Raw genomic sequence first — 26617 nt, 5'->3', positions numbered from 1 at the left:
GGGATGGAGGGAGGGAAAGTACAAAGGGAATCATGATCAAGAAGGAAGAGACTTTGCAGGGGGTAGAGAGGTTAACAGAATATGTGACATTAAAGCAGAACTAGGAGGTTGTTTGAAGGGGGAAACGAGACCAGCAAGAGGGTGCATGGCAGGGATAATACGTGAGGGCAGCCAAGGGGAATGAATCCACAAAATATGACATATAAGCATGAAAATGTCATACTACAGCCTACTACTCTGCTAACTTAAAATTCCCCACTCACAAAAGGACTTTAATAAAATCCTACATTCCTTCATGATAAAAGGTCCTAAAGAAAAAGAAATACCCTGGACATATCTCAACATAACAAAGACAATTTATAGCAAGCCCACAGCCAACATCACTTTAAACACAGAGAAACTCAAAGCATTCCTACTAAAATAAGGAACCAGACAAGGAAGTCAATATAGTATGCAAAGTCTTATCTACAGCAGTAAGACAACTGGAAGAGATCAAGGGAAAGAAGTCATCCTTATTTGTAGAGAAGAGGATTTTATACATAAAAGACCCTAATGAAACCACCAGGAAATTGCTACAGCTGTAAGAAGTTTCAGCAAAGTAGCGGGATAAAAAACTAACACATACAAACCAGTAACCTTCTTATATACAAATGACAAACATACTCATAAAAACTCAGAGAAACAGCACTTTTCACAGTAGTCTGAAAAGAGATCTTGCAATACCTCTAACCAAGTGAAAGATTTGTATAACAAAAACTTTAAGAAACTGAAGAAAGAAATTAAAGTAGACACTTAAAGGAGCAGTAGGATTAACATTGCTTTTCTATAGGTTCAATGAAATCCTCACCAAAATTCTTCACAGAAATTAAAAACTAATCTTAAACTTCATATGGTAACACACAAACATACAGAAAACTAAGATAGCTAAAGAATGAAAAGAATGTTGAGTAACAAAACTGCTGGAGGGCCGGGCGGTGGTGGCGCACGCCTTTAATTCCAGCACTTGGGAGGCAGAGGTAGGCGGATCTCTGTGAGTTCGAGACCAGCCTGGTCTACAAGAGCTAGTTCCAGGACAGGCTCCAAAACCACAGAGAAACCCTGTCTCGAAAAACCAAAAAAAAAAAAAAAAAAAAAAACTGCTGGAGGTATCATTATCTGAGATTTAAATTATACTATAAAAAAATAACAATAGTAAGGGAAAGTGATACATTGATTAATGGAATAGAACTAAAGATCTGGATAAAACTCCAAAGAAATAAAAAATACATCCTGGAAGTAACAACAGTTAACAAATGGTTCTGATGAAATTGGATAACTGTATATGGAAGAATGAAAACAGAGTCAATAACATTTAAGATACCAGCCCACTTTGGGCATGGTCTCATGTACTGTAAGTGAGAAGGAAAAGCCTGCATGGCCTTTTGGCTGCTGGATTCAGTTCCTGTTCCCAGCACAGGCACAATACTGAAGATGACTATTCTTCCTATGAGTTTATCCCCCAGATAAATAAACCTTTGTTATACTCCATTCAGGACTACTGTGGAACTCTTTTGTATATGGCCAGTCTACACCATTGCCAGGTCCTGCCCAGACCCCTGTCTGTGGCTTTCTCCCCCGTACTCCACACACCTGTCTGGCATGTAGCTACGCACTGTTTTGCTGGCCTGACTCAAGACAACTTGGCAATTTCCCATCTTCCACGCCCCTGCGTGGTTTGGTCCCACCTACTAAGCTGCGGACTTACTGCTGACCTTGGCAATTTGCTGAAACTCCTCCATAGCTTCTCTGGCTTCTGCCAACCTGCTCCAGCTTGCATTCGCAGTTCAGATCCACGATTGCCTGGCCCAAGCTCCAGCCAGTAACCTCACAGCTTGCAACTGCCTGCAAGCTCTGGATTCCTTGATATTCTGCCCAACTCAAACCTTCTCCATATATGGATTGCTGCTCTTAAATAATTAACTAAATTTGTTAGTAATTAAGTCTCAGGTAGTTCAGGGACTGATCTAGGACATGCCTTACTACCATAACTGTGACACCTCCTGGCAAGTCAAGGTTATTACACCTACAACAATTTTATATATTTTCTGAAAATTATAACGGAAGTAAATTAATTTAATTAAAAAAATAAGTCAATAAAATTTGAAAACTGTAAACCAACCCCAAGATAACTGCAGACAATATCACCATCCATGAAATTAACAAGTTTTTTGTTTCTACAATGGGCAGAATTCTGCAAGAGCTGTGTGCTACCTTGTACATATATTTTTGTAATCATGGTGGCTATTTACTCTGTTCTTCATATTACATCCTTAAAGAAATGGTTTGATAACAGAGTCAAGAATAAGAAACTTGACGGGCGGTGGTGGCGCACGCCTTTAATCCCAGCACTCGGGAGGCAGAGGCAGGCGGATCTCTGTGAGTTCGAGACCAGCCTGGTCTATAAGAGTTAGTTCCAGGACAGGCTCCAAAACCACAGAGAAACCCTGTCTCGAACCCCCCCCCCCAAAAAAAAGAATGAGAAACTTTTAGGAAGGATATAATCTTTAGCTGAAAGGATTCATACTATTGAAAATGGTAACCTTAATTTGACAGGCAAAATTTAATCCATGTCAATGGGTTATGAATCCGTACAAAAGGGTACAGAGATATTATCTGAAAGAATTCATATTTTTGAAGTTGACAATCAAAACCTGTTAAAAAAGTTATGATAAGCTCACAGATAGAACATCCCTTCAGGAAGGCAATCTGCATGCCATCCAAATAATATCTAAGAATAAGAAGATATTATTAATGGAAAAAATGAAAACCTTGGAATCACATTTGCAAAATAGGAACCAAAAATTAATTTGATAAATTAGAAACAGTTACAGGTCAAGAGATTCAGGCTTTACAAAAGACAGTGATAAAAAGATCTGAATCAACTGAGGAACTTATCAGAATCTATAGGCAAGGAGAGGAGGTACAGGAAAAGGATTTAGCATCTCCAGTACCTCTCAGAGTCAGAGATGACTTACCAAGAGTTTTACCTACTTATCCTGTTATTACCTCTGAAAAGCTAGCAAATATTCAATACGTAAACGGATACAAAGAATGTAAATGGAAACCTACAGGTATTAAAGATCTAAAAGAAATTAAGCAAGCAGTAGTATCTTATGGCATGCATTCACTATTTGTTAGGGAGATGGTAAGACATGGGCTTCAAGCAATAAGGCTTCAATTAGTCTCAGCGTGCTAGAAGATGGACCACAGCTACAGTGGAAGTGCTATTGGAGAGAGGAGACTAAAGACCTAGAACAGCAAGGTAGAGTCAAAGGATTTGAGGCTTGCCAAGACTAAATTGTGGTGAGGGTCCTTATGCTGATCCACAGTAAATGAAACTTTGGGTGATTGTCCAGGTAGCTGGTTGTCTATGCCATTTTTTGTACCTTTCAGAACTTGCTTGATTGTACTTCCTGTATACTCAAGTATATTATTTCCTTCTCAGGTCTTTGATGGGGTTGAAAACCAGAAAGTCATAGTTACTTTCCTCTCATGACTTAGCCACACCATGTTTAATATAAGACTTAGAATCCTGGGATAGGATAATTGTTGAAACATTCAGTATATGCTTTTTGCTTGATGTTGTTCATGCTTGTTGTAATTCTAATTTTTATGGGGTTTTTCGCCTCTTCTTTTCCCTGAACAATATCTGATATTTGTTCTTACTGTATATAGCTTGGTATTAGGCTTAGAACTCTCTTATTTAGACAAAAGGGGAGATGCTGTGGAAAATCTGCCAACCAATAGTCTTTAAGATACCGGCCCACTTTGGGTGTGGTCCCATGTACTATAAATGCAACAAAAAGCCTGTGCGGGCCTCTTGGCTGCTGGATTCAGTTCCCGTTCCCAGTACACACAGAGGACTACAGATTGCTACTCTTTCTGTGAGTTTATCCCCAAATAAACCTTTGTTATACTCCATTTTGGGCTATGGTGGGACTCTTTTGTATGCCAACAAATAACAAAACTTATGGAAGTATCATTATCCCAAACTTAAAATTATACTGTAGAAAATAACAACAGTAAGGAAAAGTGATACACTGATCAATGGAATACAACTGAAGATCTGGACATAACTCCAAAGAAACCAAAAAAATACCCTGGAAGTAACAATGGTTAACAAACAGTTGTGATCGAATTGGATAGCTGCAGATGAAAGAATAAAAACAGAACTAAGTGTATAAAACTATAAAACTCAAACTCCAAGTGGATCAAGGACCTCATAACACCAGACACCTTCAATCTGATAGAAGAAAAGGTAGGAAACAGGCATAAAATTATTGACACAGGAAAAGACTTTCTGAGTAAGACCCTGAACAGTACAGGCATTAAAGCTAACAATTAATAAATGGGATTTCAGGAATTTGAAGTTTTCTTATAGCAAAGAGTACCATCAACTAAGCAAAGAGATAAGTAGCTTCAAGAGTAAAATACTTCATGAATTAGGCATATGGCAGATGTTTCATATCTAGAATATACAAAGAACTCAACAAACTGAATTTAAAGATGGCATAAAGAACTAAACAGAGTTCTCAAAAGATGAAACACAAAAGGCTGAGATAAAACATTCAACTCCCTTAGCCATCAGAGAAATGCAAATTAAAACTATTCTGAGATTTCGTCATACCCCATCCCAAATGGCCAAGATTAATAAAACAAATGTGAGCAAATAGGGGTGATGATTTGTGGAAAGGGGAATACTTATTGCTGGGAGTGAACCCTATACAGTCACTATGGAGATCAGTGTGAAGGTTCCTCAGGAAGCTGAGAATAGATCTACCAAGATCCACCTATACCACTTTTAGGCATATACCCAAAGGAACTACATCTTACTCAGAGATACTTGCTTATCCATATTCATTGCTGCTATATTCATAATAGTCAGAAACTGGAAACAGCTCCAATGCCCATCAAATGATACACAATGGAACAATGAAATGTGTAGGTAAATGGATAGAGATAGAAACCATCATCGTGTGTGTGAATGATAGCTTTTAAGCTTTATATGTGTATTTCATTCAGAATACATGGATGTTAGCTAGAAAAGGATCAGGGAGGAACAGGGAAGAGAATCTTCAAAGGGAGAGGCAATAGTGTCATAAAGAAATAAAGGGGAAACTAGAATAAGATTAAATGGCAAGAGAAGGGAAGACAGTAGAAGATGGAATACAGGGGCAATAAGTAACACTAAAGACCTATTAAAAAGTCATATGAAAACCTACTACTACAGAAGCTTCCTAAAATATATATATATGGAGTTATCATATAATGGGTGAACATTACCCAACTAGACACCATAGGCTACCAAATAAAACCCCAGTACCAAGAATGAGTTATATCTTTTAAATTGGCTACAGGGGTCCCCCAAATGTCCCTATTACTCACTATTGCCAAGGCTCTGGTTACCATCCAGGACCTGATGTTAATACCTTATTGCTAAAGACACAACTTATGTATGCTTTCAAAGGAAAAGTAAAACTGGTGTCCAACAAGAAGATTCACTGCTACTGACTAGTATTCACAGTGTTTGAAGATACTATACACACTACTGGAGGGAAAAAGTAATCATCACTCTCAATCAGCTACAAACCCAGGAACCTACAATAGCGACCTGCCTGAAAAAGACCCTCTGGTACAATTACAGCACAAATTCAAACAAGCAACTGTGCTGGATATTTTTATGCCAACTTTACACATTTTGGAAGAGGGAATCTCAAATGAGAAAATGGCCCCAGCCAGACTGGCCTGTAGAAAAGCATGTTGCATACTTTGACTGATGAGTTGGAAGGGCTCAATTCACTGTGTGTGGTGTTAGCCTTAGGGGCTTTGTTCCTGGGTGCTGCAAAAACCAGGCTGAACAAGTCACAGGAGCAAGCCAGTAAGCAGCACTTTTCCATGGCCTCTGTCTCAGCACGTGTCTATGGATTCTCACTCAGTTTGAGTTTCTAACTTGCCTTCCCTCGGCATTAGACTATAAACCGAAATAATCCCTTTCTTCCTCAGGTTGCTTTTGGTCATGACGTTTTATCACAGCAAGAGAAACCCTAGAATAGTAACCAACCACCCTTTCATTGTATTTAAGGTCAGTTTCTTGAGATGCAACCCAAGCCTGACACTGTTAATAAGTCTAAGTACCTCATTACTCTACTAAACAAACATAGCAATAACATGACTCCTAATGAAATTCTGCTATACCTAAATAGAAAAGCATCAGAAATTTTTTCTTACCCAGTGGAGGTGGGGCATGCCTTTAATCCCAGCACTTGGGAGACAGAGACAGACGGATCTCTCTGAGTTCAAGGTCAGTCTGGTCTACAAGAGCTAGTTCCAGGAGAGACTCCAAAGCTATAGATAAACCCTGTCTAGAAAAACCAAAAAAAAAGCTTTTCCTTGCAGCAGATATGAATTAACGCAGGGACCCAAAAAGGAAGACTGTAAAAAGTGAGAGACCTTGGAGCACTCTGCACAAAATAGGATGTCTTTGTAGTAATATTTCATTTGTATTTTAATAAATAAAGTTTGCCTGAAGATCAGAGAGTAAAACAGCTGCCCAGGCCAGCCTTACAGATCAGGCTGTGGTGACACACACCTTTAATCCCTTACTTATTTATTTAATCCTCACTGGATTAAAAAAACCCAATGAAGATTAAATAAATAAGCAAGAAAGCACATAAATCCTGAAAGAACGTTACGATCTTCTGACATCAGGCATGTGTGTGGTACACATATATACATACACGAAACTCTCATCAGATAAAAATAAATATTCAAAAAAATGTAATACCTTTGATACCACCTTCCACCTCTCCTGAAAACTATACAATCCAATAAAACACATGTGACAATTGTATCTTCCACCGACAAAGGACTTTCCCTCAAAACTGAAAATATATTTGGTACTGCTAGGTCACAGTTGACACTTTTAAAGTAGCCAACAATAAATCAGCATCTAGAGGCCATTGCCAACTCAACAAGCAGCTCTCCACACAGAACTAGGTGTGTTGTATTAGTATGTGTGTTATACGAACATAAAAGGTGAGGGCATCTATGTCCAATCTTAAGAGACTAGTGGAGAGTGTGGGTGTGATTATCCTTGATGTTCCTCATCTGAAGCAAGCTTTATTAGCTAGGCAGGTAGGCGGGACTGCCCCCAGCAACCATCCGTATGTGATCTCACATGTGCATGAGAGACTGCATGAGTGCTGCGATCAAACTCTGTTCTTCGTGATTATGTTGCAAGTACTCTTAGCCACCGAGTCACTGCTCCAACTGTGACTACCCAGAAATGCCAAGCCAGGTTCTCAGAATTAGTCTTACTTTCTGGACTAACTGTACTCACCAAGGTAGGAGGAGGCAGTGGTATAATTTACCTATCTAGCACAAACTTTTATGCTCCTGATATATATTTGATCACCCTTATGAAAGGTACCATAACCCAACAATTTAGATTCACACCTCAGGTGTCCAAGTTAAGATTCAGCTGCCAGATCATAGTTGTGCTATCTGAGTAACAGGGATCTGACTACTCTATCTCAGAATCCCATCAATGTCAAGTGAACTAATGTATCGGCTACAGGTATTCTACTCCATAGTGCTACACAAACCAAAGAAGGCTTTCAATTCCTCAAGGCTTCCCTCAGGTCCACTCAGAAGGTGCTTTGCTCATAATACAGTAAGCATACTCTTCTCTGTGCTCTTCAAGATCCTCACACTCACTGTTATTTGACAAACAAAACTTAGATACTAAAAAGTCTCTGTTATACACTTTCCTAGCCATCCAACAAATCATCTCAGTGTTACATGATGGAGACAGGAAAACAGGACTTCACTAACCATTCTGACAGGCCTTCTCCCTCCAAGATCCTACTCAAACTGATTATCAGTTCACACTCATCACACCATCAAAGTCAAACTTGACTGAAGTACAAACTTGATTCTCCCTATACCTCTAAACTCAATGGCTAAGATATACCAGATAAATCATCACAACAAAGCAGATAGTAACATCCTGTTTACCAAAAAGAGACCGTGAACAGGGTAACAGGCACAGATGTTAGCTGAGTGTGGTACCAGATGCCTCTAATCCCAGTACTTGGGAATACTAGTTTCAAACTCAGAGAAATCCGACTGCCTCTGCCTCCCAATGCATGAACAATTAAGTATACAGTAATTTGGGACTTAGATGAAAAGCAAAACACACTCTCAGAATGCACAAAGCCCTGGGTTTGATCCCTAAGACCACCCAAACAACAACAATGCAGAAGTGTATACATCATTCAAGGAGCTAAAACCATGAGATACCCCAAAGCCCAGCAATGGAAAAAACTGGAATGTTTTGTGTGGCTTTTAAACTGAAGTGTGTCCCTGGGGGAGCTACATGGGGCAATTACAGGATTCTGATTCCTAAAAGCTCAGCAAACTCCTCACACTTTGTCCAATTACAAGGACTAAAGAGTCCACTCCCTGGGGCTCATACACTTCCCCACTATACCCAAAGTTAATGCGTAATGAGTGCTGTTTGAAGCTCAAGGCAGGGTAAGGAGGTGAGAGAATAATTGCCCATAGGTCTCTAGGCAGTCCCATGGCACTCTGCCCAAAGTCAGTTTAGGGAAGTGAAACTCCACCAGGATTAAATTTCAAAGTGAAGGATCCTTTTTCTCTCTCTCCCCCCATCAATCTTGAGGTTTAGAGAAAAATCAGTAAATGAAGTGTTGGTAAGTTCTTCATAAGGTGGGTCATTTGGATCTTGTTATTATCACTTAACATTATATATAACATACATATATAATGTAACATACGCACATACACACACACGGACTAAGGATGGCAAATTGTTAGTCTAGCATGTACAAAGCACTGAATGTAAACTGTAGTACCCCATAAAACTGGGTGTTATGGAGGCAGGAGGATGAGATCAAAGTCATTATGATTACAGAGTGAAGCCGAGTTGAACCTGGGCTACATTAGCCTCTGTTTGAAAAAATAAACTTTTTATTACAATCTAATTTGAGTATTCAGGAAAGGTGGACTAAATACATGTCACTGAGGACAGCTAGATAACACAGTAGTTATTTTTGGTTTTGTTTTTAGCAGCACTGGGAAGTGACACTAGGGCCTCTTGAATGGCAGACAAAAGCTCTACCACTGAGCTGTGCACCTGGTTCCCAATACAGTTGATCTTGGCAATAAGACAGTGTTTCAAAACCAGAAAATTGTCTAAATCCTGCAATAAAGCTCCCCAGAGCTAAAAATTAATAACAAATAGTTCAAATTGAAAAGCTTTCCATATGTGAAAAATCACTGCATACCTTGTTTTAAAAGTAAAGGGGGGGAAAGGAGCTAGAGATTCAATAATAGTTTAACACATTACAACTTTCCACAGTTGTTGAGAAACCTAACATTTGCCTCCTGATAAATCAGCTGTGTAATACTTAAGGAATGGTCAAATACATGCCAACCCACAGGCATGGCAAGTAACCATTAAAATCACACTGATGATGGTTCTAAAATAGCCAATACAAGTCACCAGATGAAATGAGAGGGAAGAGAAACCTTGTGGCAGTGTGGACACGTGTGCACGTCCTTTATCAAAGGCCACGTTTATAGCCAGGTGCTGTAAGTTGATACCCAAAACAAAAAGAGATTATGCTGCATGATAAGAAGTATGTGACTTGACTCCCTCAACATCGGAGTCTTTTGGAACACTGTTCTTAATTTATTGTTTCAATTTATTATTTATTATTTAAGGCAGGTGAATGCTGTCAGCTCCCCAACCCAGACAGTGGCTACTTTGGCAATCCTTGATATCATTTGTACACCTGTCTCTCCATCCATCTTCAAATCACATATATAGACACCAACACTTAAAGGAAATGATTTACTAACACAGTAAAGGAAGATTACAAGTCCCATATCCAAAACTGATAAACTCAAGTTTTATTCACAAAGAAATGCAATTGGGCAGTGTGATGGTTTGAAACAAAATGGACTCCCAAAGGGAGTGGCACTACTAAGTGTGGCCTTGTTGGAGGAAGTACATCACTAAAGAGGCAGGCTTTGAGGTCTCATATATGCTCAAGCCACACCCAGTGTCTCAGTTTACTTTCCTGTCGCCTTTGTATCAAGATGTAAGGACCATGTCTGCCTACATGCTGTCTTGCTTCCCACCATTGCAATAATGGACTGACCATCTGAACTGTAAGCAAGCCACAATTAAATACTTTCCTTTGTCGTGGTCATGGTGTCTCTTCACTTAAATCCAAACATGCCTTACTGCCCCTCAGCTAATAATGGCATCACAAGTACACCCTGTGACCTGTAAAGGCAAAGTCACTGTATTCTCACTGCTCTGGCAGAAAGGCTCTGCATGCCAGAACAGGCATGTTAGAAGCAACTCCCAACTATGAACTACAAGCTGAAACCAAGCAAGCTATAGCCAGTATCTTTACCACAAAGAACATTATATTAATATCAGTCACTCTTACCCACCTGTGGAGCACAAACCATAAAAACATTTCTAGTTCCTGGAGGTAACTCTGACATACCTAAAGTTAGTTCAGACTACATGTATACAAACTTTCCCCAACAATGCTATCTATGTACACAGCACTGTAAATCACATCCAGTGTGCCCATCCCCTATGCAAGAAAGAAAGAGAAACCTTTAAGACACCTGTCATTCTGTGGCTTCACATTATAATCCCTGGTTGGTATTAATAAAATGCTTATGAAAAGATAAGGTTACCCCAAATCCTAATAAACTATAGATAGACTTAATACACCCTATTAAGACTTCTGCTTAATGTCAATAAAATCACTAATGACGTTAGGAAAAAAAAAACCTAAAAAAACCTAAATTGAAAGGATATGGGATTGACTTTATTGTCTTGCTTCCAGAGATGGAATCCAGGACCTGGTACATGTTAGACACATGCTACACGCCTAGGCAACAGCCCTGGCCTGTGGGTTATCTTCAAAGTGAGGTGATCAGTGATTGCTGTGTAACAATGGTCTTTTATCCTGTCACTTGTATTATTTTTAATGAAACGGTGATTGGCCAGTAGCCAGGCAGGAAGTAGAGGCGGAGCAACGAGAATTCTGGGAAAAAGGAAGTTTCGGTCTGAAGTTGTGATCCAGCCACAGAGGAAGCAAGATGTGACTGCCTAACCGAAAAAGGTACCAAACCACATGGCCAACACTGACAAGAACTATGGGTTAATATAAGTTATAAGAATTAGTTAATAAGAAGAGCTTGAGATACTGGGCCAATCAGTTTATAATTAATGTAGACCTCTGTGTGATTCTTTGGGACTGAATGACTGCAGGACCAGGCAGGACAGAAACCTCAGTCAACAAGTGATGTCTGGTCTCCAGAGTATCTCCCTTAGCTCCAGAGCTTCTGCAAGAGATCTGGGCCTAGAAACTTGCAATTCTTTCTCATGGTTCACAGGTACTCCTGCAGTTGTGGGAACTCAGGGTCACTTTGGGATCTAGCACACTCTACTAGCACATGTTGGCATAGCATCTTGTGCTTAACTTCAGCCTGGCCCTGTGGCATCTCTCTCATTTTCAAACTAAATCCTCTTGGAATGAACTCAAAGGTTAAAATAACCAGCCTAAGGTCAGAACAATCTCGTGGCACATCTAGGATTCTCTCCAAAGCCTTGCTATGACATCTGAGCAACTTTTTTTATAGTTCTATAAAACAAATCCAACTGAAAAACACAAGCCCAGGGCCCAGGATCACATTTTTCTCTTGTATAAAATCTCATGTACTATCCAGATTACCCTGTCCCGTGGCAAGGCAAATGTACTCCTTCTTAAAAATTGTAACGAATATAAGACAAAGAGCACCAAATGAAAGAAAGCCTTTGGTGGGTCAGCTGTGCAGAATTTATCACAAGGACTGCAGATAATAACTTTTACGTTCCCCCTCCTCGCACCTGGTAGCCTCTACACTTGCTAAACCTGAGCCTTCCCACTAGGCTCAGGCACTCTTCCTTTCAGTGCTCATCTTTATAGTCAGCCTTTCTGAAAACAAGGAGGAGTTATGAGAAAAGAAAAAAAAGATAGAAAAAAAGTGCCGAAGGCTGCCTGGGTGGAGTTAGCAACACTAATTGCTCCCATTCTCTGGCTCTGGAGGCAGAATGCAGAAACTCTGCCATCTCTTCTCCTCAGCAGCTCTCAGCAGACCAGCTCAAGTGCCCTTAATTGTTTATGTTCTTAATGCAGAGCCTCTTGAATGCATTCATTTTTAATAGCAGGCTTGAGTGTAGGGCTCATCAAAGAATGACAAAGCAACTCTATTCACTGGGTCTCCTTCCTGCAATGATGGTCTTTTGATTTATTTGCAAATGACAAGCTTGTCAGGTCCCACTTGAGGGCTGCCCTAATTTTTTCCCCAAAGAATTCAGTTGCATTTTTAAGATGAGGTCTGAGTTTGTAATGTATTTGTGTCAGTTGCCCCCCACCTTCAGTTCCTTCTAATTAATGATTTAAATGTTTTGACCCAACTGTTGCCAAGCAGAACATTTGGGCTTTAATTTGTCACTTTGGTAAAGCTGCATCTTTGACAAAAGCATCACAGCTGTTTAGGCTTGTAACTGGCTCATTTCTATTATTCAGAAACCCTTGTTACGGAGTTCACAAAGGGCCTGTTCACAGGAAATCATATTGACTTGTTACGGGACGGAAAAACAAGGCAGCTTTTGGTGCCCTTAAAGCAAAATACCTTCTGTGACTCCACAGGCTTCCAAGACAAATTCTACTGCTCTGGGTTGGATAGAGCCAATCTCTCTATAGCTACTCCAAACTAGGCACACCTCCAACTCTTCTCACAGATCTTGCTCACTTGGCAGTACATGAAAAATCAGGTACTTCATAGAACAGCGAGATCAGTAGGAGAAAAAGCCAATGACATCATCATCATCCCCAGAAGATTAGAACTGCAACTGCTAAACCGAAACAGGACCTGTGTGAGACCACCGAGGTTGGATACAAAGAGTCAAACTCTGAATGGAAAGCATAAGTGACTGTTTCAAAAGACAGGGGACACAGCAATGATATAAACAACATTCCCTTTACTTCAGCTATTACTGAGGCACCTATCACTTATGTCTGGTTGGTACTGCCCTCCAGTCACCTGTGACCTACTATCTTGTACTGTCCATTGTGACACAGGAAAGTTCTTTGCTCCTGAGGTTTACATCTTTGTGATAATTGAAGAAGCAATTTTGCAAGTGTGTTTCCTTAACATATTGAAATCTTTGGCCAACGTGGATGGTGGGTGAAACTATGGGTTTGCTAACTTCATCAGCACACTATATACAATTAAATTACCTGCACACACATGGTAGCAGTTGCTGTTCTTCCCAGGAGACATCTCAGGGAAAGCTGCTACTCTAACTACTACACAAGACCCAGATCAAGGATAGCCATGGTCTAGCAGAGTGGATGTGCAGGCATCATATATTTGTGTTACTTAATTTTAGCTGAAAAGATCCAGCCCCTGAGCTGCCTTACCATTTCCCCCAGGTTGAGCTATCAGTCAGGAATAGTACCACAGGAAGGAAAGCAATGGTCCTGGTTTCCCAAGTGGGCATGCTTAATTCTCTCTATCATTTTTGTTGTTGGCTTTTTTTGTTTTTGTTTTTGTCTTGTTTTTCTCTGTGTAGTCCTAGCTGTTCTGAAGTGTACTGTTGACCAGGCTGGCCTTGATCTTGGATCTGCCTGCTTCTGCCTCACAAATGCTAGGAATAAAGGCATGTGCAACCACCACCTGGCTTAACTCTTTTCAATCAACATCAGGAACCGAACCGGAAAGCTCGAGAGTATCCAGAAGAGGGAGGGAGCAGGGGAACTACCACAGGGTCTAATGACTAGTCCCAGTCATACTTAGTGGAATGTACTACAAGTTGGAGACCAATATCAACAGATAACAAAGTAAATTCCCAAAATCAATTTAGAACAAATCTACAAGGCATAACACCCAGAGAAGCTTCACTATGCAGAAGACGGTTTGTAGAACTACTTGGAGTATACAGAACTACTGGATAATGATGCAGCTTTGCTTGAGGCAGGCAATCAGGAATTATACTTTAACTACAAATTAAATTACTGTTTTATGGGGATGGGGATAAAACACTGAAATATAACCTACAGAGAAATCCAATCCAAATGAGAGCATCAGTCCTCTAAGATAACAACAGCCTACCTGCTTTCTGAACAATGGTATGCTGCACAGAGGAAACAAGATTCCTGGATATACAAATTAACCAAAATATGCATAAGAACAAGTGTGATAAAGAAAATGGACAGTTTCCAAACGCGCAGTCATGTCCATTTGTAATTATGATACGTGGTTTTATGATTAGCGTCCTGAGGTTCAGAGAAGTACAATGTGAATGAGAACGCAACCCAGGACGACAGAAATGAGAGCCATTTACGTCAGGAATAGAACCAAGTAACAAGTTACTTTAAAAGCTGACAAATCAATGCATGTGGGTGTTTTTAGAAAACATCCCAAATATTCCCCCACTAACTGTGTGGGTTCCAGGACGTGCCAGCTCTCATTTCCCAGAGCATCAGAAACCAAATTTAACCCACATATTCTGTTACACTGGTCTGCACTTGTGTGGTTCCCACAGGGCTAGGCTGACTCAATAATGTTGCATTCATTCTGCAGAACAGAAGAGACTTCCTGCCATTTGGACTGTGAAACACAGTAATCCACCAGGGAATAAAGGTCAATATTGCACTTTTGGTCATTACTGAATCATTTGAGATGATCTGTGGTTAGGATGGGAAGAAAATCGAAGGCTGTGAGATTGCGGCAAATGGCTCGCCCTCAGACCAGTTTTCATCTCCATCTACCTAACAGACAGTCGGGTAAAAGGCCCTCCCGCTGAGCTTCTGGGCACTGGGCAGCTTTCAAATCCAAGGCACAAGACAGGAATCAGTTAAACAATGTAGCAATAAGGGGAATAACCTCTAAATCTTAGACCAGAGCTCACTCAGGTGTTAGGTCATCACCTGAAATTTAGAACAGTTTTCCAGTCTCCATGTGACACCACAAAGTGAAAATTAAGTGAAAACAAAGAAGTACCTTCAGCGCAGAAGTATATGTCAAAACTCTCCTCAGCTGTGCATGCAGACAAATGCACACATCTCCATGCTCACACCTCCACCCCCACTGACAGGCTGCCCCAGGATTTCTACTGCATCTTCAAACACACAGTTGCAGAGCTGCTCGGAAAACTCATGTGGCTGCTAAATCAATCTTTTCTTTAAATGTTCAATTAAAGCCGCTTCATCTTTAAGGCATTTAAATCCTTAAATACAAAACAACACAGGAACCGAGGGCTAATTACCATTTAAGCCACAGAATAAATGTACATGCCCCTTGATTTTTATATCAATATTCTCCTTCACTGGTTTAGCAGGGATATTTCTTAAAGATAATGTACTATATATAAAGTTTAGACCTCCACAGTATATCAATGTCAAACAACATCGTGTCAAGCTAAGATTCAATTCAGGTAAGTGCTACTGCCAAATTTTCTTGTTCCCAGACGGGCTTTAAGATTATTTTATTGCTTAAAATTTAATTTGTTCCAACTCATGTCTCCATGACAACGTTGGCTAACCCTGCAAATCATTTGAGTAATTGGATATCTTATCTTTCTATTGCTCTCAAATCGAATGATTCTGCTAGAATTGTAACAGCCAATCAAATTTACAGTCCTCCTGAGTAATAGACTTGGAAAAGGAGCCACATTCATCTCCCCTGTACAGCCATATTAGCCAGTATGGAACAAACAGCAGAACCTGGCCTTCCAACTGTATTCCAGATTACAAACAATGTCAACACTAATATTCTCACAATGCAAAGGCTATTTAAAAAGCTCTTCCCTATCCTTGCTTTAATCCGAGAAACAACTGACACTTGCTCCATACAAACTAATGAGCAATGTCAATCTCAAGAGTGAAGGAAACTGGCAAGAGTAATCCCAGAAGCTGATGAGAAAAAATGACTTGTTTTAAATCACTTCTTAGATATTGAAGCTGTGCCATATATGGTCAAAACAATAGCTAAAATTATTATTTAAAATATTCTGCCAGTAAATTCGGATTCTTTGAAGGGAACTGAGTCAAGTTCCCTGTAAATCAGCCAAGAAATAGAAATGAATACAGATATATAAATGAACAACCAGCTGGAAAACTCTAGGGGCCATCACAGAAATCATCAGTCAAAATATCCTTCATTTACTTCAACAGTACCCCTACACCCAAGGTAATCAGTAAGAAACAGGTTTCTTACAAGATTCAAAAGTTGGCAGTTCCCATCTTGAATTTGGCAGTACGATTTTGGCCTTTGGTCAGCTAAAAAGTATGGGTGTTGGATGCACTTCAGTGGGCCAATTCCAGTCTTCTCTACAGCTATGCAGACACTGGCTCCAAGGGAGCTCATGGCCCAGGAGCATAAGAGAGAGTCAGCATGCTTACAAATGGAAAGGCTCTGGAACCCCAGCCAATTGGCAGGTCAAAGCAGCTGTCAACAACCAGTTTTCCTATATCGACAGACAGGACAACTGGGCTACTTCACAGCTCCTTAGAACAGGCTTAACTGAACTATGCCTTTCTTCATCCTAAGTACTTACCACAGGCATAAGAAATGTCTCCTGAGTCCTAAAGCCTCAACTGCCAGCATGTCAGCCAGAAGCAGAGGCCCATGTCCGTACTTCCAGCTGCTTGGTAAGCTGAGTCAGAAGGCTCATGGACCTTAGGAGTTCAAGATAGTCTGGGCAACAGCATAGCAAGACCCATCTCAAAATGAAGATAATAAATATCTACAACCACTCTCAAAGGTGATTCTTTATTCTGACCTGAGTTTTTGCTGTTTTGTTTTTACTTCTCCAAATATTAATATTTAGGCAAGAGCTGTAAATGTGACAAGTCAACAAACATCTCAAGACCAAATAGATACAGAAATATGCAAGTCTTCTACACAGCATTTTAAAGATTATACCGCAAAAACATACCACACGCAGACAACACCCCCTACACATACATGCAGTGCGCGCGCGCACACACACACACACACACACACACACACCCTGTTTCAAGGCTTGAAACTTTCTCTAACCACACAACTTGACCTAGCAATCCTGCAAACAAATCCCTTTATCTTCAGGAAGGCAATTTCTTCAACTTCAGTTAGTTTGTTACATTAAAAAAAGAAAAAAATCTAAACCACACCTACAAATCTCTTCCATTTATACAGCTGAACTCACTTCTGTAAAAATGAACCAAGTCTTATTTAGTGTTTGTCCATCCTAATAAATGAAAAACACAAAACAAAACTCTCAGCCCACTATATTTTCCTTTTTAGTTATATTAATTACTTGAGCCACATTGCTGGTAGGCATGTGTTTTTTATTTTAATTGTTTTATATTTCTTAAACAGTGGCGATTACCAAAAGAGCTGTATTTTTGTTTTCTTTTTTCCCCTTTTGAATCTAAAGACAAATGCTTATGATCTAGAGAGGATATCAATAGAGAGAACTTTAAAATTACAAAGAGAAAAATAAAAAGTGACTGAAGACAGGGAAAAAAATAAACGTTGGGAATGAAAAGCAAAAAACAAGACATAAGTACAAGAGTAGCAAGACTTGCAAGGCCAAGAGTATGAATGGAGTTTAAAGGGACTAACAGATTTGATAATGGTTTTCAACCTCCCCTCATAAATAATAACTACCTGTGAGGGAGCTGCTTTGGTCACACCCTAATTTTACTTGTCTGTATTCTCACTTACTGAAGGTGACGTAGTTCATATCCACACCAAAGAAGAGGAAACTGAAGGAATTGACAGGAAGCTTTTGCAGAGCAATTCCCAAGAAGCTCCATGGGAACCAAATACTAAGAAGGACGACTAATTCAACTGGGCATGATGGTTTATGCTGGCAAGCTCTGTCTGGGGAGACAAGGCAATCTCAAATTCAAGGCAAGCCCAGCTACAATGGCAAAATTCATCTCGAAAAAAATGATTTTAAAAAAAAAACCTAGATTTAAGTCGCCAGGTGGTGGTGCACATCTTTAATCTCAGCACTCGGGAGGCAGAGGCAGGCGGTTCTCTGTGAGTTCGAGGCCAGCCTAATCTATAGTAGTTCCAAGACAGGCTCCAAGGCTACAGAGAAACCTGTCTTGAAAAACAAAACAAAACAAAACAAAAAAAAAAAAAACAGACGGAAAAAAACCCCACAGATTTAAAAGGGAGGGGGAAATGGTTGTGAATACCAAATGCCTATAATCTCAATCCTTATAAGGTGGAAATAGGGCGATCAGGAGTCCAACTCCAGCATTCACAGTGAATTGGAGGCTAACAGGGCTCCATGAGACCTTGTACTAAACAAAAAACTGAGTGGAGCAAGCATCTTAATTGCAAGCTACATGTGCACAGGATGCCTTTCCTCCATCCCTATGGTCCACCATCCTTTTTCATTTTGAACTAAGAAGATTAACATACCGTTCCTTAAACCCAAAACAACCTTTTTATTTTCATTCATGAATCCATAGAAGTCTATGAAATGGCATAAATAAAGGCAGCTATATTTTGTTTCCCAAATCAATTTCCTCCCCAGAGATCAAGTAGATGTTCCTGCACAGAGAAAGAACAGCCCTTCCCTTCTAATTCAAAAATCTATACTGCCATTGCCCTTGCAAACTGCTAAACAAGCAGTATTGGCAAGTCACTTGTGTGCTGTAATATATTTACTGCAAATCCCAGTGGTTTACCTCCCTGATGCAGTTTCTTCAGTGTCTGAGCATGTCAATACACCACTGGTCACCACATTTCTAAGTGGCTCTGACTCATTATTTGCTCAAAGCATCGAAAGGGTGATGGCAAGGAACAAAAACTTTGCTCTTAAGCCAACCTGGGGCCTGGCGACCTAAGCCTTAGGGAGACCACAGTGCTTCTCATACAGGGAGTCTCAAGAGTTTTTCCCTGGCACCTCACATTCTTTTACCACCTATAAATAAAATAGCCAACTAGGGCACTTTCTATATACACACAAATTTCAAAATTAGCCTCCTTTTGCAAAAGCATTTTCTGTCCCTGCTTGTTAATAATAAAACAATTTCTCCCCAGCAAACACAGTGGGCAGATTTCCAAGGTCCCTTAAAGTTACATTAAAGGGCCTAAAACAAGGTGGTGTGTATACACCGGGGCTGCTGGGTTGATTGAAGAAAAGCACCTTAACACTATGGAAGTCAGCAATATAAACATGCAAACGCACAAGGATAAGTTTATTTGAAAGAAGGAAGAATCCATTAAGGTAGAACTCTTAAGATACATATAAAGACTCCTCCCTCACATCAAATTAGACTAAAGTTGGTTGAAAAAGAAAAGTCCCTGTCCTCTACCAAGCCCACCCCCATTTTCCAGATCATTCTTTCTTTAAAGAGGTAATCCAAGCTCCAAGGGGATGAAGCAAGTGGGTCACAGTTCAAAGACATCCTTGGCAAAATAGTAAAAGCCAGCCTTGGTTAGGTCAGCCATGGCTCCCCACCTGAACACACACCAAGACCAACAACCATCAGGCAAGCGGTATAAAATGTTTTAATTTACAGACTTCAGACACCAAATAGGTGAATGAGTGTTAATGAGTTTTCACTGCGTTTTTCTTTTTTTGTTCTTTTTGATTGTAAGCCTAGCCTTTTTTAACTGCTGAGCCACCCTTCCGGTCCTCTCTCTCCTTTCCTGAATATTTAGTTCTTATATAACAAAATGTTTGAGTGGTGGACATAAAATTTGGAAGTTTAAAAAAAAAAGCAAAACTGTGTCTATAATCATTATATAATTGCAATAATACAATTTAATCACCAATTCTACTAGCAGCTTGACTGTCCATAATTGACAAGCAATGGTTTATTCGGTTCACTCTAAAACACAGGCTTCAACAACAACATATTTTGTCCTTTTCTTTTAATCCAAATCTAAACAAATTAGTGTAATTAAACTCCTGATGAAGAAGCCTCAGTGGAAAACCAGGCATGGTAGCCTAAGTACCTATGAATAATCCCAGCACTCAAGGGAAAGGGAATTACATGGTGACTTTGCCACCAGTCTTGGATACACAAGACCCTGTTTTAAAAAAAGGCAAGGTGGAGGAATGGAGAGATACTTGGCAGTTAAAAGTTCCTGCAAAGGTCCAAGTTCCATCCCATACCCACATAAGGTGGTACACAACCACTTAAAAAAAAGCAGCAGCAGCTTCCATGAACTAGTTCAGGCAGCTATATGCTCCTGAAGCCTGGAAGCACTGGGATATTTGAAGTATAAACTACTTGTGAGAAGAAAAAGAGCCAGGCAATAACATGTCTTTAATCCCAGCACTCAAGAGGCAGAGGCAAGAAGATCCGAGTTTGAAGCAGCCTGATCTGCACGGCGAGTTCCAGGCCAGACTGAGCAACATAATAAGACTGTCTCAAACAATTTTAAAGAAATAAAAATAAATACCCGAGCAAGTTAGAAAAGATTATCAGTGCTCAACTAAAGAGATTTCATTTTAAATTTCAGCATAAGGTCCATTATGACTACTCTTGACTCAGGATTTTCATCTGGATTCCATGGACTTACTGATGGATCTCAATTTTTGCATAGGGTTACATTTTGTATCTGGACACAATGGGTACAAGTGGTTGGTTTTCTTTTGCTGGTGTTGGCCAAGAACTGCTCACCAAATTTGTGAGGATAAGGATCCAACATGATTGCAACCATTATGGAACATGGAAGACTATCAAGTTTGTGATATATAACTCAACGCCTGAGAATGTATGTAAACAAGGTTCCAGCAGACTGTAGATGAGCCAGAGTAATAAACAAGGCATCAGACAAAACACTGATTTGAAGTAAGTGGTGTGACAGCCTACTGTGGGTTTATAAACTCTCAGGAAAGCTTTGACATAAAAAGACCCTGAAGGAAGCTGAGGGAGGCCGTGTAAAGTTCAAAAAAAAGTTTAAAACTTTTAACATAAAGAGCTCAATTTGTCTGGATTAAAAGAACTGCAGGACAGAAAATAAAGGCAATGCAGCAAAGAACAGTAACAGGGAAAATACCCAGAAGTGGACATCGAAGGTGATGAGTGAACAGCAGAACAGGGGAGAGAAATTAAAGACCCCAACGCCCAAGCTCCTGAAGCACCCACTATGTAAAAAGTCCTAAGTTCTAAATGTGGCAACATGCTGAAAAGCAGTTCTCTGACAGAGCTAGTGTGTATTTTACCAGGGGACAAACTGGGTGAGCCAGTGAAATATACTGATACATTAGCATGTTTAGTCTGTGAGCAGGATGCACAAGGCATCAGGGTCAATACCCCGACCGGATCGCAATGCTGCTAAAACAAATTCAGTCAATACTGCAAGCACTGCAGAGGGTTACCTGTACAGCGCGACTGTGCTCCACATTAGCATGCGATCATCTCATCACCTCTAAAGGATGATGAGCACCAAGCAGCATCTGTTGTTACACTGCTCCATGGTGGAGCTGTTTCCACAGTTCTTCTATTTAGCAGATGAAGGAAGTTTCATTGATTGAAAATTTTAGAAATTTCCCTTGTTCTCCATTTTTTCCTACCAAAAATGGCAAAGAAGTACCATAGAGTATTGACCTTAAACTTAAGAAAACCATTATTATATCTAATATGAACGTTTTAAGGGGAAGGAAGTCAATGCTATGTTCGCATAATTCTGTGGTTGCTTCAAAGCTGGTTAACAGTTTGAAACAGCAGTTAAAATTTTAAATTTTAAAAACTGAAGTAATTATGCTAAATCACAGGTTATTTCATTACTGTATTAACATTTATAAAATATTGTAAATGGATAGTAAGGTGAGAAAATTTGTAAATATAATTTTTTTAGTTTTTTATGATACCACATACAAAGCCAGTAAAAAGCTTTGTAAACAATATGCAAATAAACATCCTATCAAACCAAAATAAACAAACAAACAAAAAAAATCTTTTCCCTACCCCCACCTATCCCCAGCCTCCCAACACATATACCCCAGCACTCTTTAAAATAGCAAGTTAGGTTGGGTTCCTGCCATGTGCGGCCCCGAGTTCCATCCCAATGAAGCACTACAACACTTCAAAGCATGACTATGTATGTTTTGTTCTGTTTTCTATGGAAAGTATTGCATTACACACTATTGCCGAATTCTCTAACGCTGTTATGAGGGCTACTTTGATGGTATAAACATTCAACTTTGTCAAAAAGACAAAAGTGGGCATTTAAAATTGGATTTAAAAAGCACTCTAGCTGGAAACAAGAGCTTGAAATCCCAACACTGGGAACACTGGAGCAAAAGATCCTAAGTTCAAGGCCAGCCTCTCAAACAGAATCAGTAAGCAGTGGAGATGGACAGACTGACTGAGGAAAGTCTCCTGAAATGCCTCTTCTGTTTCCTCCTATTTAATCCACTTCCAGAAACCATAACGAGGAAAAGAACAAAGACCCAACTGCACAGAAATGTAAAATGGTCCATGAACCAGTAACTAAATCTATCTTTAAACACCACTCAATGGGGACTTTTTTACTGAAGAAAGGTTTTTCTGTTTGTGGTCTTAACAAACACTATTTGGTGGAACATCTTAAGTGCTCTGGTGAAGGACTCCCCTCAGTCTGTACACAGAGTGCTGGATCTGTAAACCTGTGCTGGTGGGGCTCCTGCACTGAATAACAGACTTTAATTCAATCTCACCTTCAATTTACAAAGACATAACTGGAGGGCCTGAAAACTCTTTCATGAGATGCCCGGCCCTAATTATGCGACCTCTAACTATCCAAAGCAAACTCATACATCTCAGGAACTCTCCCAGGCCGTACAGTAATGTGGGAGAGGCAACTTTGGCCTGGAACCAACCCAGGTTCAATTCTACTCACCTTTGTCTGAGGCCACTGTCCTCGCAGAAAACCACTCTCAGTTTCTGACACAGGCGGGATCATAAACACCTGTAACTCCAGCTCCAGAGAATCCAACTCCTCCTGACCTCCTTCTCACTACTTACATACATACCTGCTCCCACTGTGGAAACCCCTAACATAAACACAACTGAATATCAATCTTTTTTCTTAAGCCTATGAGAACTTTTTTTCATTATGCTTTCTTAAATTCCTAGCCAGATTCCACACTTTCCTTGCCACAGTACAGGCCAAGGACAGAAACTAGACAAAGGGCTGGAAAAGAAACTGTTAGGTAGTACGAAATCAGCCCTGTTTGATTTAAGAAAAAAAAAAATCTGCAAGCTAATCTTGCACTTCAAACTCCAGGCTTTAAACACAGCTTTATCTCATTGAACTTATGCTTGTAAAGGACAAGCCCGGCTCATGAAAATGAAGTTAGGGGTCACTCCAATCTTGATGACAGCTACTCTCTTTGTACACGCTGATTAAAACCGAGTAGAGCTTAAATAAAAGTGCTACCCTCTGGCTAGTCAGTCATTCATCGTCTGTGATGGGGGCGGGGCGCACTCTCAAGGCTGTAAGGTGTTAACAACTCAGTAGCAGATCAGATGTCTGACATGTATGGGATCTTGTGCTCCTTCCAAAAAAGAATCTTGGGGCCAGTGAGATGGTTTAACAGGTAAAGGTGCCTGCCACACACGCCAACACACACACACACAAAATAAATGTGATGTTTAAAAATTCTCAAAGCAACAAACTACAGACAAACAACATACACTTTTCAAAAAAAAATAATAAAAAAATAAAAAATAAGAAACAGAGCCTGGCGACATACATCTGCAATCCCAGCACTTGTGAAGCAAAAGCAGAAAGGTCAGGAATCAAAGCCATCCCTCAGCAAGAAAATGAAAGCAGAAACAATGGTGAATTTTACAGGAAAAGCCATCCCTCAGCAATAGAATGAAAGCAAAACAATGGTAAATTTTACAGAAAAATAGGAAATGTTTCACTGCTAAGGAATGAATCCCTACCAGAATCCCTACCAGTTCCACCTAAATAATTCACAGGCATGCACACAAAGAATACTCTCTTTTCTAGGAAAAATTAAAAGCACGCATCGAAACGGTAAACGATAATTTCACTCCAAAATTCATTTGATGGGAGATACCGGGCTTGTGCTGAAATACCACATGATCACACCCAAAATCAGACCTGAAAAAACCTTTGTCTTTCCTTCCAGTGTCAGGCTGAAGTCCCAGAGCTCATCTTGCCCACTCTAACAGAAAGCATTTCCAGACCATGTCTGCTTGACTGCCATTCTCCCACAAGATTCCTGCCATGTTTCTTTTGTTCTTGAACACAATTTAGGATGAGAACAGTACTGCTCAATGGTATACAACTTTCTACCTTCCCATGGCTAGGTCCCCACAGATCTCAAATCACAGAAAACCAGTGCTGCTGACTTCCCTAGCTTACAGAATAATTCATCTAGCTACCTGTTATTAATAGTAAGTTGTAAAGTTAATCAACTCAGAAACAGTGAACTGGAGAGATACACAGCAGAAGAGATGCAGGTCAGGACACTGGTCCAAAATTGATTCTGCAACTGGCTTCTTGTTTCCCAAAGCAACCTGGAGGGTACAGGAAACAGCTCTGGTAATTCTCTGGAACAAGCAACTACAGCTAAAGCTTCCATGATGCTGAGCCCTGATCTCCAAGTGCTGAGCATGTGTCAAGATAAAACAAGCCACCTACCCAGCTCAACAGGAGGCAGACTGCCATTGAAAAATGGTACAAAGGCAAGGAACACCACTTGCAGACACACACACCCTTTCTTTGAGAGGTGGTCTCATTATGCAACCCACACTGACCTCAGTCTTAAAACCCCCTACCTTACTACCAGACTGGTATTACAGGTATTTGTCACCACATCAGGCTTGTAGCCTTGGCCCTATCACCATGCAGAAAAGATAATACCAGCACATCTTGTTTCCCAAAATATTAAGGGACACACAGAACACAACAACAACAAATTATAGCTCATACACTGGGGACCTGCTCCTGAATGAAGACTCACACCAGCTTGTTATTTTCAATGTAATTTTCAACACTTTGGTGTTCTCAGAACTGCCTTGTTTTCTCACAAACAGGTCCCACCTCTCTGTGATCAGAAATAGAATTTACCACCTACACGGGCAAAGACAGACAGCAGCCTATTAAAAAGCACTAGGGAAAAAAAAAAAAAACACGTCTCAGTAAGCTGCCTTTTCTGTAACCAGCTGAGAATGGAAGAGAACAAGTCAAGGGAAGGTTTTATCAGGAAGTGTTGACACAACATAAACACGGATTGTGGGCACCATATCAAGTTAGGAAACCACAATTAGACCACTCTTGATTTGGACGTACTTCCACTTTAAACCTTCCAGAGAGAGAAGTCGGCAGTGAGATCCTGACAAAGCTGCTGAAAGCTGAGCCGGGAAGGCAGGAGCCACACTAGAGACAAATCTTATCGGCATTAAAGTGCTCTCTGTGCAAAATTCCTCCATTGCTACCCTTTTTTCATGGTTACCCTTTTTTCAGTAACAAAGATGTTGTCAGAAATGACAATGTTTTGTGTCCCCTGATGATGCCTTGCTAGCATTTGGTTATAAGCCATAAAGCAGGAATAATTTCAGCCTGTCAGGAGTCTCGCTAATGCCCAGTTTCCCCCCAGAGAGAATTCCTGTCAAATCTAATGAGAGCTCCAAAGGCCCTCTCTACAATATAATGAGCACTTAGGCCATGCTGGTGATCAGGCGGCAAAAAGCATCAATTTGAGCCTGGCTACACCCTAGGGGCCAGACGTCACTAGTTTTAATAAGAATTATGATCACTAACAGCACCAAATGACTCCTCAAAACTTACTATTAACGTGTGACACTCAGAAGGATGTTTTTCAACTGTAAAACCACTTTAAACTGAATTACAGCACGGCTTTGCACATCACTCTAGTGAAGGGTCTGTCAGCATTTACAATATAAACTAAATTTCAGGGGGCTTAACACTCTACTATGAAGAACATGATGTCTCTTAGCCTCCCACTTGTTTCAAATTACCGGCAAAATTACACACAGTGTATTATTAATGCATATTGTCATACAAAGAGACAGTATATTCCCAAGACAGAACAGTACAGAACCCAAGAGAAAACTCTGTTTACACCAGGAGTGTCTGACCCTCCTGGCCCCTTGCATCTTCTCTCATAAATAAAAAGTCACCAGAACCCAGAATTAACACACCTCTTTCTGCTTCTCCAATAAGACCAACACCAGCACATCACAAGAACTAGAGGTGCTTGTTCCCTTGTACAAGAGTGTGTAGGTATTAAATCCTTCCAGTTTATGTGTGAGAAAAAGCTCACTGCCCAGAATACATAATAGAAAAGAAAAAAGTGCCGTACAGAGTAGCTTAGAAGATGCTAACCAGAATTCCTACACCAAGTTTACTTACATACTTAAATGGTCATAAACCAAAGCTGTTCCAGCTCACTATCATTGACTTAAAAACCTCAGCAAAGCAAGCTAGCCACAGAAACACCAAAAGGGGGAAAAAAAAAAAAAAAGCAGCACCACATAAA

General features: G+C 40.2%; 1 protein-coding gene across 9 annotated transcripts in view; it reads right to left on the bottom strand.

Moving 5' to 3' along the window:
- LOC130883478 (transducin-like enhancer protein 1) overlaps positions 1 to 26617 on the bottom strand; it is an 89851-nt gene that overhangs the window by 58862 nt on the left and 4372 nt on the right. The window lies entirely within an intron of this gene.

This window comes from Chionomys nivalis, chromosome 11 (genome assembly GCF_950005125.1).
Source record: "Chionomys nivalis chromosome 11, mChiNiv1.1, whole genome shotgun sequence".
NCBI lineage: Eukaryota > Metazoa > Chordata > Mammalia > Rodentia > Cricetidae > Chionomys > Chionomys nivalis.
The sequence above is the reverse complement of the archived record's forward strand: the minus strand, read 5'-3'. Positions and strand labels throughout refer to the sequence as shown.